The sequence below is a fragment of the Mauremys mutica genome, unplaced genomic scaffold, assembly GCF_020497125.1.
Source record: "Mauremys mutica isolate MM-2020 ecotype Southern unplaced genomic scaffold, ASM2049712v1 Super-Scaffold_1559, whole genome shotgun sequence".
Taxonomy (NCBI): Eukaryota; Metazoa; Chordata; order Testudines; family Geoemydidae; genus Mauremys; species Mauremys mutica.
Window position 1 is genome coordinate 473,927 of NW_025423353.1, and position 16,097 is coordinate 490,023.

The 16,097-nt window shown below is 53.5% G+C and overlaps 2 non-coding genes across 2 annotated transcripts; both read right to left on the reverse strand.

Moving 5' to 3' along the window:
• Nucleotides 1-31: 31 nt before the first annotated feature.
• TRNAI-AAU lies at nucleotides 32-105 on the reverse strand. Its single transcript has one exon. It is a non-coding gene; the product is annotated as a tRNA-Ile (tRNA).
• Nucleotides 106-8,774: 8,669 nt separating this feature from the next.
• TRNAS-GCU lies at nucleotides 8,775-8,856 on the reverse strand. Its single transcript has one exon. It is a non-coding gene; the product is annotated as a tRNA-Ser (tRNA).
• Between the last annotated feature and the right edge of the window lie 7,241 nt (nucleotides 8,857-16,097).

Here is a 16,097-nt window from a genome sequence, read left to right on the forward strand (position 1 = left end):
AAGAGCAGAAGCCACCCTCTCCCTCCTGGAGTGGCCAGCATGGGGCTTGAACCCATGACCTTGGCATTATTAGTACCACGCTCTAACCAACTGAGCTAGCCGGCCAACGGTGAGGGCTGCCTTGCCTGACCCTTTTGGAAGGAGTCACTGGCTGGCGCGGGGAACGATGTGGCTTCCGTTATCAAATGGATGGATCGAGACGCCACCTGCCAAGGTAGGGGAATAAGCTCAAGTGGTAGAGCGCTCGCTTTGCATGCGAGAGGCAGCGGGATTAATGCCCGCATTCTCCAGCGGCAAGGCAGCCCCCGGACCTTCTCTTGCCCTTCTTTTAGAAGCCATGCACAGTCAGCCGGCTCAGCTCCTCCAGTGGCCTCCATCCCTCTCCCCGCTTGGCCTCCCAGAAAGCCAGCCCTTGCGGAGCACAAAGCTCTTCCTCCCCGGCCCTTCTCCCCCTTGCGCTGACTGGGAGGCTGGAGACAGCTGGGGGAAGTTAGCTCAAATGGAAGAGCATGGGAGAAGTAGTCAGACCCAGACACACATTCTCCAGCCTGCTCTGCTCTGCTTTGCTCTGCTGGGCTGGGCTCTAGTGGGGGACCTGCACCTTTCTTTCTGAGCTCTCACTGGAGCACAATCCCTTTCCTCCTCCCTCCCTGCTAGTCACCGCCAAGCTCATTGGCCGGGAGGGAGAGCCACTCAAATACAGAATTACTCACATCCCAGGGGTCCATGAAGGGAATGAGGAGATGGGCGGGGTGGCACGCGAAACCAGCTCAGCTGAGACCGTGAGACCTCGCAGCCTCCTGATCTCAGGCAGCATGGTAGCCGTGGAGCAGAGCAGAGCACGCAGACAGCTTGGAGACAGCCAAAGCGGGGAAGGGCTGCGTTGGTCTGGAAGAGGGAGTCGGTGGCTGTCTATCCTGGCGGAGGCAGGGTCGCTTTGCTGTATGCTGGGCCAGGGTCCAGGGAGTCTGCTAGAGTTGCTGAGCTGGGCCTGCTCCGGGCTTTGCTTGGGTTAGAGGAAAGTGGTGAAGATAAGAACGGCCCTCCTGGGTGAGACCGATGGTCCATCTAGGCCACTATCCCGTCTTCTGACAGTAACCGATGCCAGGCGCTTCAGAGGCAATGGCCAGAGCAGGCAATCGTCAAGTGATCTATCCCTGCATTGTCTTCTGAAGTTTGGTGCTTGTTTCAGGGGCTAACTCTCAGCCCAGACACACTCCAGGGAGGGAGCGTTGGTGTTTGTGCCGAGGAGCGTGGCTGGGACTCGGACCCCCTTCCCCAGCTCTGGGTAGCACGTCCCCCTCCCCTCCATTTCAGGCTGTGTTCTGCTTAAGGCCACAGAGCTCTTGCCTTTTTTTGCCCGGTGCCTGAGAGTCAGGCCAGCTGCAGGGAATTAGCTCAAGCGGCAGAGCGCTCGCTTTGCATGCGAGAGGTAGTGGGGGACGCTGCCCGCATTCTCCGAGCCTGTCGACTAAGGGCTCCTGATGAGCGTGGTGGACGGGAGAGTCGGCCATCTGACTTTTGGCCTTGCTGCCCATAGCAGTCAAGCCGAAAAATCAAAAGCCTCCCCAGGCCACAGCCACCCAGGGGCTCCTCTGCACCATCTTGCCTGAGCTGGTGGAAGTGGAGCCTGGAACTGAGCTGATGCGCTGAGGGTTATTTGCACTGTGCGCTTCACATGGAGGTGAAAACACGGGGCACAGATCTTTGAGCACAACCCTCATCCTGAGGAATGGTGGCGGGTGGGGGGCTGCATAAAGAGAGACCGGCTCTCCCTGGCGAGGCTGCAGTGGCTCTTCACAGGGGCAGTCCCACGGCCAATTGGTACCAGAGTTTTGCTAGCCTCCTTTCGTGGGCTGACCTGGCTCCTCTCTCTTTAGGGAGACTGGTGACCCCAAACTTTCCAGAAACCATCACAGCGAGGCCAACCTGAGCACAGACACCTGCTCAGCACCCCGGGTTGCAGCCCTGAACCCTGGCAATCAGCTACGCCCAGCTGCCCACCCAACAAGTGTTACACGCAGGAGCCTTCGTGCCCCGTGTGTTCAGGTCCTTCCCAGCGCCAGCTTTAAACTCCGCTGCTCAGTTCTAAGCTTTGGCCACACGGGGGCAGCCTGGAGCTCAGCCAACGGCTCCCGTTGCTGGTTGCGTTTCCCGCTCCTCGTGGCAGGTTCACACCCCGCAGGCAGATCTCTGAATCGGAGCCGAACCGTTCCCCAAATCCAGCGCTTTAGCAGCAGCTTTGCTAGGAAAGCGCTGACGTCCCCAAGTAAAGTAAGAGCCAGAGCGCTGTGTCCAGGATCTTCTATTGGGCCCCTCACCGTGGTGTCTGTCAGGCGCAAGGAGAAACCAGGGAAATGTTTTCATGGTGTTTAAGGGCAGAAGGGGCCATTAGCTCAGCTAGTCTGACCCCCGAATAACACAGAATTACACCATGACACATATTGATCCCACAGACCTTAGATAGATCAAAGCGTTTCAGCCCTCAGGAAGGAAGCTAAACTGGGTACCAGAGGCAGCGAACAAGGGGCCCCCAAGGCAATGCCAGGGAGCTGACGAGGTGAAATAAGCCCAGATGATCCCAGCAGGCGACCCACCCCCATGCTACAGAGGTGGGAGTCCCGGTTCCTCCTGCCCTTAGGAATCCCTGGTGGTAAGTGGGTCCCCCCAGTTCCCCAGATAAGAATGCTCCATGTGGTTTCCTTGGCTTCACCTCCAGATAAGAACATTGCGTGGAGGGAGTGGGTTTCCCCTGCCTGCCCCCATCTGGGAACTGTTCCGCTTTTCAAGATCCGTGTTTCAGGGGGGCGTCTCTCCCCCCAAATCAGAATCCCCAGCGTGCGGGTGCTCCCATCCCCCCATCCAGGCTCTGCGGGGGGTGTCTGTATAAAAAGAGACCATGTCTCACTGTCTTGCCCAGGCTATGCTGCAGGTGCTATTCACAGGCGCGATCCCACTACTGATCAGCACGGGAGTTTTGACCTGCTCCATTTCCAACCTGGGCCGGTTCACCCCTCCTTAGGCAACCTGGGGACCCCAAGCTTCCCCAGGATCACCATATTGATGCCGAACTTAGTGCGGGCACCTGATCGGCAGAGCCCCCTGCAGCCCAGAACTTCTGAGCTCAAGTGATTTGCCAGCCTCAGCCTCCGGGATCACAGGCACCAGCCACAGGGCCCAGCTTGTTTTGCTGTTTGGCAGCTGGAGCTTTAAACTCTGCTTGTGAGCTCTGTGCCTTGGCCAGATGGGGACAGCCTGGAACTGGGAAATGCTCCTGCTCCCCCCGCCCCCGTCTCATGTCGAGCTGCAGGCGCCGCTGTCCTGCCAGGTAAGATCCCGGACGTTTTGGTGCCGCCTTCCCCCACCCAGGTGTCCGGGTACCTCTGCCCCCCATACAGAATCCTGGATGTGTGGGTGTCCGTCCCTCTGCAGAGGATCCTGGAGTGTGGATGCCCTTGTCCCCCCCTACAAGATCCTGGGTGTGTGGGTGCCAATCTCCCCCCCACAGTAGATCTCTGGTGGGTGGGTCCCCAGGATGTGAGCGCTCCCATCCCCCGATACAGGCTGTGGGGGGGGGGGGGTATAACTGGCTCTCCCTGTCCTGCCCAGGTGGTGCTACAGCAGCTGTTCACAGGGGCAGCAACCCCACTGTCACCCTGCAGCTTTAACCTGCTCCAGGGGTGACCTGCTTCACCCTCCTGTGGGAGCCTGGGGACCCCGAACTTCCCAGAATCACCTGATTGATGCCGAGCTTAGCGCGGACACCGGCCCAGCCTGGCAGGGTGCGGCCCTGACCCCTTACAATCAGCTTCCCTCTGCCTCCTGCTGCACAGCGAGGATCCCACGCGAGAGGCTTTGTGCCCAGTTTGTTCAGGAGCGTCCCAGGCTCCAGCTGTAAACTCTGCTCGTCAGTTCTCATCTTTGGCCACACGGGGGCGGCACTAACGGTCCCATCTAAACGCTGTTTGCGTTCGACCCTTCGGATCGCAGATTGTAACCCGCGGGCAGATCTCTGAGCGCAGCCAAACCCCTCCCCAAACTGAACATTGAAGCAGCAGCTCCCATTGGAAAGATCAGGATTTTTGCCTTTAAAAACAAGGGAAATGTCTACAGCGAGAGACTGAAGAAGCTCAATTGATTTCATTGACTGGAGGTTAAGAGGCGATTTAATCACTGGTTTAAGTGTTTTACAAATTCCCAGAGGGGGGAATATGTGATTTGAAGGGTTCATTAATTCACCAGACAAAGACTGAACAAGACCCCTTGGCTCGCAGTCGATGTCAGAAAATCCCAACTGGAAATGACCATTTTTTAGCCGTGAGGCTAATTATCTAGTGGAACAAGTTCCGCAAGGGAGGTGGTAAATTCCCCATCACTTGCAGTTTGTAATTCAAGACTCCAGCTCTTGCTGCAAGACACCTGGTGTGTGGGTGTCCCTGTTCTGTGTTTTGGGATCCCTGGTACATGGTGCCTCCCTCCCACCAGTTCAGGATCCCCACAATGGGTGCTCCCATCCCCCCATCCAGGCTCTGCAGGGGGAGGGGTGTCTGTCTAAAAAGAGACCGTGTCTCACTGTCTTGCCCAGGCTACACTGCAGGGGCTACTCACAGGCGCGACCCCACTACTGATCGGCACAGGAGTTTTGACCTGCTCCGTTTCCGACCTGGGCCGGTTCACCCCTCGTTAGGCAACCTGGGGACCCCAAGCTTCCCCGGGATCACCATATTGATGCTGAGCTTAGTGCGGACACCCGATCAGCACAGCCCCCTCACCAGGCCAGAGAGAGCAGCAGGTTTCCCCTATTGTTTCCCGCTCTTGTTTTCTTGACAAGTTTCTCCTCTGCACCAACTTACTCTTTTCCTATGTGAGCCTGGCTAGCTCAGTTGGCAGCGCATCAGACTTTTAATCTGAGGGTCCAGGGTTAAAGTCCCTGTTCAGGTGATAAACTACTCACCAAGATCTTACGGTGTCTTGCTGGAGTCCTCTTTGATGTTACTTTTTCTCTGCAGGATTTTCCCTTTCTTCAGAAGAGCCTTTTTGTGTGTGGGTTTGAAGGGGCAACTTCCTGACAGCCCCTCTGTCCTTGCAGCCTGGAGGAATAAAGGCCTCTGGGCATAGAGCATGTTCCTTCCCTGCACACACACACACGTACAAACACACAGAATATCCCTAAGGAATTAGAATCACCTGCTGCCTTCCCCTGTCCTGCTGGATCCCCAAATGAAGATGCTCTTCAGCCTAAACCCATGTCCCCTCTTTTCCCAGTGCCCCTCAGTCCCAACCCTCAGTCCCTCCTATGCTCACTGCTCCTCACTCCCAACCAGAGCCTGCTCCTCTTCACCCTTCTCCTCTGTCCCAACCCACAGCCCCCTCCTATTCCCAGTGCCCCTCAATCCCAACCCACAGGCCCCTCCTATTCCCAGTGCTCCTCAATCCCAACCCACAGGCCCCTCCTTCCCTCCAGCAGGAGGTGCCTCAGACCCCCTCAGGAAGATTTTCTTGCAAGGTTTCCTGTAGGAGTCTGCATGTGGATTTTACAGTATGTTGGAAATAGGTTGGGTTGCTTGCCGAAATGATCACTTGTGGCTGGTGTTGGATTCCCAGTCTCCATGTTACAGGGGCAGGAGAAATAAAGGGTTGTTATCCTTGTTGTGTGAATCGAGGGCAGCACAACTGAGCTTGGCAGACCCCGATAGAGGGACTCACCCTCAATTCAATAGCACTTGCTATGCAGGGGACATACGGTGCCTTCTTATTTTCCCCCTTTTCCACCCAGGATGGCAGGTGAACTCTACAGAGGCACCTCTGGGCTTGCACTGACTAAGGACAACAGCTGTGAGTGGGGTGCAGAGAGGGGATGGCTCATGTTAAAGGACTTTTGGTTGCTGGACTTACGAACCGTAGGGAGAAGGACACTGCCCAGCTTTTCTGGGGGGTGGGTCTTTCCCTCGTGGTTTATGTTTATGTGTTGAGGCTGCTGACATGACTTCTACTAACCCTGGGCTTACATTGCAGTGTAGACATATCCTGAGACGGCATCTATACTGTGACAAAATCCCGCTGGCCTGGATGGTCTGATTTGGGCTCCTCGGGCTCAGGTTGTGGAGCTAAAAACTACAGCGTAGACATCTGGGCTCAGACTGGAGCCCAGGCTCGGAGACCCTCACCCCTTGTGGGGTCTCGGAGGCTGGGCTGAAGCCCAAGTGTCTACACTGTAATTTATAACCCTGCAGCACAAGCCCCACAAGCCTGAATCAACTGACCCAGGGTTTGAGAATAGTGACTTGGGTGTGTTAATGGCAGTGTAGACATAACGCTAGGCTATGTCCACACTGCAATGAAACACGCACGGCTGCCCCGTGCCAGTGCAGGCTCCCAGGCTAGGGCCGTGGGGTGGTAAATTTGCAGCGTAGACATCTCGGCTCAGGATCAATACCGGGCTCTGGGAGCCCTCAAGGTTGGGAGGGAGTTTAGCAAGCAAACAAGGTAAGATGGCAGTGGAGTATTACCCTGGACTCAATGGCATTTCTCCCTTGGTCTGTCTCCTTTGGGGCAGGGACAATAACACATCCTGCTGCATTCGTTATTTCAAAGGGCGGTTTAGGATTTTCATTGTCACACACGGTGCACAAAGCAGGACTCAATCCTTGGTTTAAACTAAATGAGCTGCCCACAGGTTCTAGCAGCCACAATGAGCCATGCAGCATGAGAGCCCAGACCTGCCTCTGTCCCAGAGGAAGCAGGATCATCTGTGACAGGCTGGAACACTGACCTATCAGCTCTTAACTCCCAAACTTTCAGTAAGTCTGTTATCAGTGCCTGTGAGAATGATTTAAAAAACCTTACAGGGCTGGACAGACCAAAGAGCTCTGTGTTTTGTCCTCCCACAGTAGCTAATACTAGGTTGCCCAAGAGTTAGTCAACAAGGTACCACTGGGAATTGAACCCAGGATTTCCTGTTTACAAGGCAGGTGCTTTAGCCAGCTAAGCCATGGTGCCTGCTTGTGGCAACAACCCAGTGTCTGCCCGCCCCTGACTCCCTGCCATCCCCACTGGGGCCTGAAAAGCTTTGCTTGTGTTTGGATTCTGCAAAGCAGAGGAGCAGGTGAGGTTTTCCTTGCAAGCTGTGTGTGTGTTTGTGTGTGTGAATCTTTGGCCAGGTCTGCACTACAAGGTTACTTCAGCATCATTATATTGCTCAGTTGTGTGAAAAACACACAACGCTCCCTCGGTCAGCAGTTTTTGGCTGGTGCACACACTGCAATACCACGTCTGGCGACAACATTGCCCTGTTTTGGTGACAAAATAAAACCAACTCGACGAGAGGCCTAGTGCTTTTTGCAGCAAACTTAAAGTAACAAATTGTCAGTGTAAATGCTGCTGGTCATTATATCACCATAACTGGTTTCCACCAGTATCCCACCATGCCTGCCGTGAACTCAACTGCCCTGCATTCCTGCTACAGAGGCTGGGTCCCTCCCCTTTCATAGCTCCAGAAAGTTCTGACAGCTGAGCCACTATCTATACCGGGATTAGCTTGATAGAACTGCATTGCCAGCCTAAGTAATGTAATTACACCAACCTAATTTTGTAGTGTAGACCTGTCCAAAGAATCACACACACCTTGGGAGCAAAACTTCATCTGCTCCTTTGCTTTATAGAATACAAACACGAACAACACTTCTCAGGGCCCAGTGGGGATTGGCAGAGAGTCAGGTGTGGGCCATCTTTATCCCAGGAGAGATGGACTCTAAGGGTACGTCTCCATTGCAATGTAAACCCAGGTGTGGCACGCTGTGCTCAGAGCAGCACCTGGAAGCCCCATATTCACCACTCTCATATAATGATGACATGGTTTGTACAAAGTCTGCCTTGTGATGTATCATTTCAAAAGTCTTGATCTGTTGAACATTAATATCTTGTTGGATTGTGTGTGCTTGCATTGGTTGGGAAGTTATGAAGTTTTGCTCTGTTACTGAAATATGTTATGAGGTTGAGAAATGCCCCCCACCAGCCTTTCAGGTGTGACAAGGGAGGAGCCAGACTCGCTGCTGGCCCATTGAAGGGATCCACACTCCCAAGGACTATCCCAGGAACCGTGTACAATGCAGGCTTCTCCGAGATAGCACAGAGACAATGGACACTGCTTGACTCATATTGTAGCAAAGGAGCTTCCTAGCAAGTTGGAAGAAACTATGAAAGAGGGGAAGAGACATCATAACTTGGCCTCTCTCCCCCACACCTCAGCAGGTGGAAACACACCTGGAGGACAAAGACTGAACTCAACTGATTCAGAAATCAGAAGAGAATAATAACAATAATACTTGCAAACCAAATTATCCAAACAGACTAGTATTGGTTTTTCAGCAGAAAATTTTCAGTTTGGGGAATTTTGTTTTCTCAGTCAGACCTTGCCAAGGGAAGCAGGGAGAAAATGTTTGAGTTGCCTCCTTCAGATCAGCTTGGCCTAGACACTAGCTCTGGTTCACGGTTGTGGCCTTGCTCAGGATGGGAGTATTTTAATAATTTGGGCAGGTCCCAGGGTGTTTGGGGGAGAAGATGAGGATGTTCCCTTTTGAGATAAAAACTAAGAAATGCAGCACTAGAGAATTTCTTTTTTTAAGAAAACTGGGATTTAGACATTTTATTTAAAGCAAGGGAGTTCTGAGTTTCTGAGAAGGTTTTTGTTTGCAAGAAGCAACATTGTTTGATCTGTCATTGTACCAAAGGGGGAGATGGTTGTCTACAAAGGAGGGGTGAAAACTAAATGCATCCGATGAGGATGGGATTCCAACCCATGCATGCAGAGCACAATGGATTAGCAGTCCATCACCTTAACCACTCGGCCACCTCATCTGAGTTGTTAGAAAAGGGACAGGAGGAGAAATCTAAGGCCAGCAGAGCTAAGGACAATAAGGAGTTTTTAAATACTAAGCGGAAGCAGGGGCTGAATGAGCTCCCCCCTCACATCTAGTGAGGAGCTGGGAGAAAGACTTCAGGAACAGACCGTGTTACATAGACACCTACTCTGCCTAGCTATGCAGCATGATGGGGCCGCTTTCCCAAAATGACCAGTTTTGGCTGGTGGTGGGTTACAAATCACTTTAGGATTGAGTGGAATGAAAGGTTATTATCCTTCCTGCATGAGTGAAAGGCAGCAGAACACACCTAGTCCGTCCTAATGGAGGGGTGGGTGAGGAATAGCTTTTATTGGACTTCGTAGAAGTGATTGAGAACATCACCCTAAACCAGTGGTCCCCAAACATTTCACACTGTGCCCTCTTAGCCATGGCTGTGGCCCCTCGGAAGCTGCAGTCAAGAACCGAGGCTGGGAGTGGGGCTGTTGCTTGCTGGGGAGAGGGGTGCAGACAGGGGTTAGGGGGTTGAGGCCAAGCTGGGCGCCAAAGGCCCAGGCTGAGGGTGGGGTTGGGGAAGAGCTGGGGCAGAGTGGGGCTGAGTGCTGCTCCCTCCATGGGGGCTGGCTCAGGCCCTGAGGTGCCCCCATGAATGTTCCTCTGTGTCCCCCTAGGAGTCATGCCCCACATTTTGGGAACCACTGAACCCTACTGGCTAAGCAGGGGCTAGTGATGCCAAAGCCCAGGGAAAGGGAGAACAAGTGCGGGGCCCCCAGCACTGGAACCATGTGAAGGGGCTGCAGGAGAGGGGCAATGGCTGGTGGCCCAGGGAGTTAAGGGCAAAGGGGGCACAGGAGGGGGCAGGAGTTAGGGGTGAAGGAGGTACAAGGGTTGGGAGTGCAGGAGATAGCGGTAAAGGGGGAGTGGGGATCGTCCAGGGGCAATGGGGAAGTGCCAAAGTACAAGCTTTGCCCAGGGCACCATTTCCCCTAACGCTGGTCTGAGCAAACAATTGGAAATGACCCTTCAGTGAGACCAGAACCATCGTGTAGAAAAGCCTCTTTGTTAAGTGGTGGTGGCTGAGGGCTTAGGGTGATGGGTTAGAAAGCAACAGGCATTTGTCTGTAGAGGTTTGATTCTTGCCTGCTGGGCAAGGCTGGTGTGTGGTGTCTCCATGGCTGCACTTTCAGTGACTGATCTGCCACAGGGAGCCAAGTCTAGACATATTCAGAGGCTCTATGCCAGGGTTTCTCAGACTTCCTTTCACTGTAACCCCCTTCTGCCAAAAAAAAAAACAACTTACTACATGGCCCTGGAAAGAGGGACCAAGCCCCTCCACACTGGGCAGAGGCAGGGGAGACAAAGCCTGAGCCCTGCCCCAGTTAGGGGAGGGCAAAACCAGAGCTTGAGGGATTCAGCCCTGGGTGGTGGGGCTCAGACTTTTGGCTTCAGCCCCAGGAACCAACAAGTCTAATGCCAGCCCTGGCAACCCCATTAAATCAGAGTCACGTCCCACGTTGGGGTCCTGACCCACAGCTTGAGAACCACTGGTCTGTGCTGAGGGGAGAGAGTTTTCCTGTGGGTGTAGGTAAGCCACTTTGCAAGAGGTGGCAGCTATGTCAGTGGGAGAAGCTATATCGGTGGGTGCGCAAGCTGTGGTGTTTGCCACATTTAAGAAGTTTAATCAAACCCCATTTTTAAAACCACCTGTGGTCTGGGAATGGCAAAGGAGCTCGATGAAGCAGGGTTTGTCCTTCTCAGGTCATTGTGGCTGTATAGCTCAGTGGTAGAGTGCTTAACTGCAGCTTAAGTGATCCTCAAGTGGTCAGATTAGATGCTCTAATCGTCTCTTCTGGCCATAAAGTAGACTACTTTCTGAAAAACTGAGTGTAGCATTGGGAGCAGCGTCTGATGTTTTCCTGTCTAGCCGGCTTGCTTCCTAGAACGAACGCTCCTTGAGTGGGGTGATCCACAGGGAGTAGCTCAAACCTCCAAAGTGCCTGGGCAGGGGCAGGACATTAGCACAGCAAGGGAGGGATGTGGCAGTGACATCACAAAGGCCTTTTGCAGGACCTCAGACTATTGGTCAAAGGTGGTGGGGAGGTGGTGACCTCACAGAGAGATGCTGACATCAGCCAGGCAGGACAGGGGCGAGGGGCCAGGGAAACCTCAGAGACCCTGTGGCTTTGCTTCAGCAAGTCTCCTTCTCCAGGTCTCTCTTTGAGGACTGAGAGAGTATTCGGGTTCAGGCACGTGAGCGCCAGGAGGAACCTCTTTCGAGTTTTCTCCTTCCCTTTTAGTGATTTTACTAGAAAACAGCCGTCGCTGTTTAGAAGGTAAGAGCCTCCTCGAGGTCTGAAACCTTTTCGGTCTGATCCATCTGGTGACAGTTGAATTCTAGGCATGGAAAACACGAGCTTAAGGAGGCAGAATTTTATTTCACACTTGGGATTTTGTCCCATAGAATCAGTGGGGACATTAGGGTTTGTCCTTTTTGTTTCACCTTTTCCTCCATCCATCCCTCCCTCCTTTCTCTTCATCTCTTGCTTCTTTTGTCCTTTCTCCTGTTCCCCTCCCAACACCAGGAGCGAGGTGTGTGTGTGTGTGTGTGTGTGTGTGTGTGTGTGTGTTGCGGGGGAGTGCTCGGCAGCTCCCACTGTGGAAGGTCCACCCAAAAATGTGGGGCTGAAATAGTGCTCAGGCAGTGATCCCCACCGGTGACCTGGGCCATCCTTTGGGCTCTCTGGTGAGAACCCTCAGCCTCCCGTCCTGTCTCTACCCTGATTGGCTGAGCAGGGGGTTATTGACAGGGAGGAGACTCAGGTCCTTGTTGTTCTCTTTTAAGACCAAGGAAATAAGTCATAACCAGTTCTATGTTTGATGAATTTTGCTGCTTCTCTGCATTAATGGTCTCTGAGCAGTTCATGATTCTCTCTAACATTGCAGTTCTCCTCAAATACTTGCTGAATAATTACTGTGCACTGTTGTTGGTCTGGAGCTCATCTGAGAGCACTTTATTCAGGTCATTCAACGTCTGAAATTCAATATCTGATGATTAGTTTGAAAATCAGGGCTCTTGTGTCCTACTCCCAACTCTTCCACTGACTGGCTGTGTGACCTAAGACAAGTCAATTCTCCTTTCTCAGCCTTAGCTTCTCCCTCTTTCAAGTAGGGATACTAATGATCCGCTCCTACCAGGGCCGGCTCCAGGCCCCAACATGCCAAGCACATGCTTTGGGCGGCATGCCGCAGGGGGCGCTCCACTGGTTGGTGGGAGGGCGGCAGGCGGCTCCAGTTGACTTCCCGAGGCGTGCCTGCGGATGCTCCACCGGAGCCGCGGGACCAGCGGACACTCCGCAGGCACGTCTGCAGGAGGTCCACCAGAGCCGTGGGACCGGCGACCGCCAGAGCGCCCCCCGCGGAGTGCTGCCATGCTTGGGGCGGCGAAATTCCTAGATCCACCCCTGGCTCCTACCTACCTCACGGTATGTGGAGGCAGGGCTGGCTCTAGGTTTTTTGCCTCCCCAAGCAAAAAAAATTTTGCCTGCCCCCCGCATCTCCTTGCTGCCTGAGCCCTGGGCTCTCCCCTCCCCACACCTGCACCCCCTGCCTCCCCAGCTCTGGGTCTCCCACCACTCGCACCCCCCTGCTGCCCCAGCCCTGGGCTCTACCCCCTGACCCTCACGTCCCTGCCAAGCCAGCCCTGGGCTCTCCCCCACACACATCCTGTGCTGCCCCAGCTCTCGACTCTCTCCTTCCCCCCTACCAGTGCTCCCCCACCCACACCTGCCCTGCTGCCCCAGCCCTGGGCTCCTCCCGCCACTTGCACCCTCCTTCCGCCCCAGCCCTGGGTCACTGGTAACTTGCTCCCAGTTTAATAGAATAGAAAAAAGAGAGGATTGAATGTGTAACAGGGAATTTGGTAAATCTTCGTTATTTTAGTTTTGCAACAGGCTCCTGTCCACCCCCAGTAGAGTTTTCAGTCCCAATGGCAACTTACTTACCAAATGTAACACAGACTAGTCCATGCCTCCCAAGTGGACGTGGTTCTTGTTCTTCTGCACATTGTAGCCCATGGAGGCCAAGGACCTGCAAATGTGTCTTCATGGGCCTTTGTTTCATTGATGAAAACAAACCTAGACACTTAGAGGATTGGAACTGATTTCATTGGAGGGACATGTTTGCTAGGTTCTTATGCATTTGCACAGGAAAATGTTGAGTGTTTCTGTTCATTTCAGGCATCCCTAGTCAGTGGAGCTCCTGAACATAATGAAAATGGAAATAATTGTTTTTGTTGAAGGAGCAGGTTTTCAAGGGGATACTTGGGTTTGAACCAAGGACTACTTGATTTGCAGTCAAACACTCTACCACTGAGTTCTACTCCCTGACATTTGTGTGGGCAAGTCAGTGATCTTAAGGATCTTGAAACCTAAGAGTGGCGTTCGTTTCTTCCACACCAGTATTGCTGTCTGTGCATCCCGGAGCTATGGGGTGAGTGGGGAAGGCCCACAACTAGCTTGTCAGTATCAGCAAAGGAGCAGCCGACATCAGGACCAACGAGACGTGCTGGTGGCCCATTAAGAAGAATCCACTCTCCCAGAGACTTCTCGGCGAGGGCAGGGTACACAATGGGGGCTACCTACCCGCCACGTCCCAGCAAGGGTCTTTCTAGTCCCACTTTAGTGTTACCCAATTTCTAATCAGTCTTTGGCCCAGATTCCCTCCCTGAGCGGCACCGGCACCTACCTGGCCCCCTGCTAGTGTTAAATCTGCCTTGAGCTGGGACCCAGCTTGGCAAAGAGCCTGCAGCCCCCTCTGTGCCGGGGAGTGAGAGCAGCCCTGGCCCTGGGCAGGGCAGCCCTGAGGGAATGAACCCAATGTGCCCGTGAGGCCCTGATCCAGAACCTCTGCCAGGCAGCTTGTGCTGCTCGGGCGTCTCTAGTCTCCAGTGAGGATTCAAAGCTTCTCTGCTCCAGGGGAACCCCTGGGGGAGGGAGGCAGGGCTCCTGCAGGATAAATCTTCCTGCTGGCAGAGCTCCGGTCCCCTCCTCATGGGCACAGGGTGTTGCACACGGCACCCACCACACGCACACACCCCTTTGTGAGGAGAATCAGCTCTGGGATATTGGGGTCAAACCCTTCCCACCTCGTCCCTGCAAACCTTCTCCTGGCTTCAGTGAGGGAATGGGGGCGTGAGGGGCTAGTGCGGTAACAGCAGCAGCGTGGCCGTGGGGCTCGGCCGGTGGCTGGGGCCAGTCGCCTGAGCATGAACCCAGCCGACCCCAGGAGATGGACCCGGGTCACCAGCCCAACCCACAACGCGGCTGCTGCCGCTGCCCCGTTAGTGCGCGAGCTCCCACAGACCACGCTGGGGAGAGCCCCCAGCTGCAGGGGAGACGCCCCTGAGAGCCTGGCAAGGCCCAGCTCCTGGCTGACCTGCACTGCTGGGGGTCAGGGGGCTGGGTGACAGGGGGGCGTTGGCTCTGCGGTGGGACTGTCACTTCCCCCCCTGCCAAGCCAACAGGATCACAGCAAACGAAACCAGCTCGGCCGGCAGGGGAAGAGTTCAGTCCAGGGCCTGGTGCATTCTGGGAGCAGGGGCGGTGCAGAGAAAGGGCAGATAGGGGGCAGCTCTGAACACTCCGCGCAGAACTGCCTGTCCTGTCCCGCAGCCCCTGTTACAGGGGGCTTTTCGCCATAGTTTTAATCAGGCCAATAAATTGAAACAAACCCCTGTTAAATCATTGCTCAGCCCGAGTCCTTCACCCACATTCCTTAGGGCATTGGGTGTTTCATTTCCTGCCTCAATTTCACACAGAGACACAATTTCCTTTGCACAGATCCGTGAACAGCAAAACCTCCCTGTGTCTCTGGTCTGAGCCAGGGCGTTCGATTCCAGGGAACCCTTCTCTCCTGCAATGCGATGGTCAGACAGAGGGGACGTGGCACCTGCATCCCTGCCAGGGAGATATTGGCTCGGCTCTTCCTTTCTGCTGCTGTTGTTAGTCCATGAAACATCAAGGGTGGAATGCAATGCTGAGTTCATGCACCAGCCCCCTGAAAAAATTTCAGTGCCCCAGAGAAATCCTGCCGCCTGCTATTGGAACGATGTGCTGGAGATTTGAATGGGAAAGGGAATGTCTGAATTGTCAGAGTGGGGAATGAACAACAATCTACAGCAATGTCATTAACACAAACACACTCTCATCCTGCTCCAGCTGGAAGGGAAATGGGCAGGAATTCTCGCTGTTCACCTAAGGACACACTTACACTCATGCGCAGCCATGAGTGTGCTGGGGAAGCTGGTCTGAGCAAACAATTTGAAGTGACAATTCAGTGAGAACTGAATTATCGTGTAGTGAAACAATTGTATATCAAGTAGTTGTGGCTGAAAGGTTAAGGCGATGGACTAGAAATCCTTTGGGGTTGCCCCGTGTAGGTTCAAATCCTGTCAACTACGCAAGCACTGCACTGTTGTTATGATTACTCTAGTTTTAGTGCCTGAGCATCCACAGTGCAAACTGGAGCTAAATCTAGTTTCACTCTGTCTACACTTAAAATGCTGCTGTGGCACCTGCTATAGCACTCTGGAGTAGACAGTCAGTGGAGAGGTTTTCCCATCCCTGTAAGAGCTGCATTGACAGAACAATTCTTCCTTTTCTTTAGCACTATCTAACCAGGGCTTAGGTCACTGTAACTATATGGGTGGAGGGGGGGTTTCACACCCTGAGAGACGTCGCTCTGCCAGTGAAGTGCCCAGCGTACACCAGCCCTTATATCCCTCTTGGTATTTCAATGCAGGCACTGACCTGTGAGAGGAAAACATCAGCTCACAAACACAGAGACTGAATTCCCCACATTTAATCTCGCTGCACTTTCCAGAAAGTCACAAAATTGAATTCTTTCTTGCTAGGACAGAGAAAAAATAAGTGACACTAAGTTTTTGTCTTGGTTAAATAAAATTAAGTGTTTAATTAATATAGTAAAAAATCTGTACTGATTCCTCTAACACCATAGCGTGAAATAGGAACAGAGACAAAGCTTGTCAGTGATGACTAATTTCGCAAATGATCTTCCCATTATTAATTTCCACGCTGCCCCCATTGGAGGTCTGGGTATCTCCAATGTCATTGCTCTGCATTCACCTTCCCCTTAGAATTGTTATCGGACATTCGCTTTCCTCTGCAGCGTGGGGCACGGGGTCACTTGCTGGAAGATTCCCTGCACCTTGAGGTCTTTAAG